The sequence below is a fragment of the Schistocerca gregaria genome, unplaced genomic scaffold, assembly GCF_023897955.1.
Source record: "Schistocerca gregaria isolate iqSchGreg1 unplaced genomic scaffold, iqSchGreg1.2 ptg000650l, whole genome shotgun sequence".
Classification (NCBI taxonomy): domain Eukaryota; kingdom Metazoa; phylum Arthropoda; class Insecta; order Orthoptera; family Acrididae; genus Schistocerca; species Schistocerca gregaria.
Genome location: NW_026062035.1, coordinates 2,023 through 2,500, shown reverse-complemented (window position 1 = coordinate 2,500; position 478 = coordinate 2,023). Strand labels below are relative to the sequence as shown.

At 54.4% G+C, this 478-nt stretch overlaps 1 non-coding gene across 1 annotated transcript in view; it reads right to left on the bottom strand.

Annotated features, from left to right (window-relative positions):
* The window catches only part of LOC126318023 (small subunit ribosomal RNA), a 1,893-nt gene extending 1,631 nt beyond the window's left edge, over window positions 1–262 (bottom strand). Inside the window, exon 1 of the ribosomal RNA XR_007557111.1 lies at window positions 1–262. This exon is cut by the window's left edge and continues 1,631 nt beyond it. This is a non-coding gene — a ribosomal RNA (small subunit ribosomal RNA).
* Window positions 263–478: the final 216 nt, after the last annotated feature.

Sequence of the window (478 nt, the reverse complement as noted above, 5' to 3'; positions counted from 1 at the left end):
TCACCAAGGCAAACGGACCAGACGAGCCAATCCGATTGGTTTTGATCTAATAAAAGCGTCCCTTCCATCTCTGGTCGGGACTCTGTTTGCATGTATTAGCTCTAGAATTACCACAGTTATCCAAGTAACGTGGGTACGATCTAAGGAACCATAACTGATTTAATGAGCCATTCGCGGTTTCACCTTAATGCGGCTTGTACTGAGACATGCATGGCTTAATCTTTGAGACAAGCATATGACTACTGGCAGGATCAACCAGGGAGCTGCGTCAACGAGAGCTGAGCAGCCGGCCGCCCGGGAGTGTGTCCCGAGGGCCCGCGCGAACACGCAAGCGTCCGCTCAATTATTCTGCAAACAGGAGGAGGCTGAGCTCCCCTGCACGATACACCTCGAAACCCTCTCAGGTCCCGGCGGCGCGCAGCGCCGTCCTAAGTACTTGGTCGGGTTCGAGAGAGGCGCAATCGCCCGGAGATAGGCG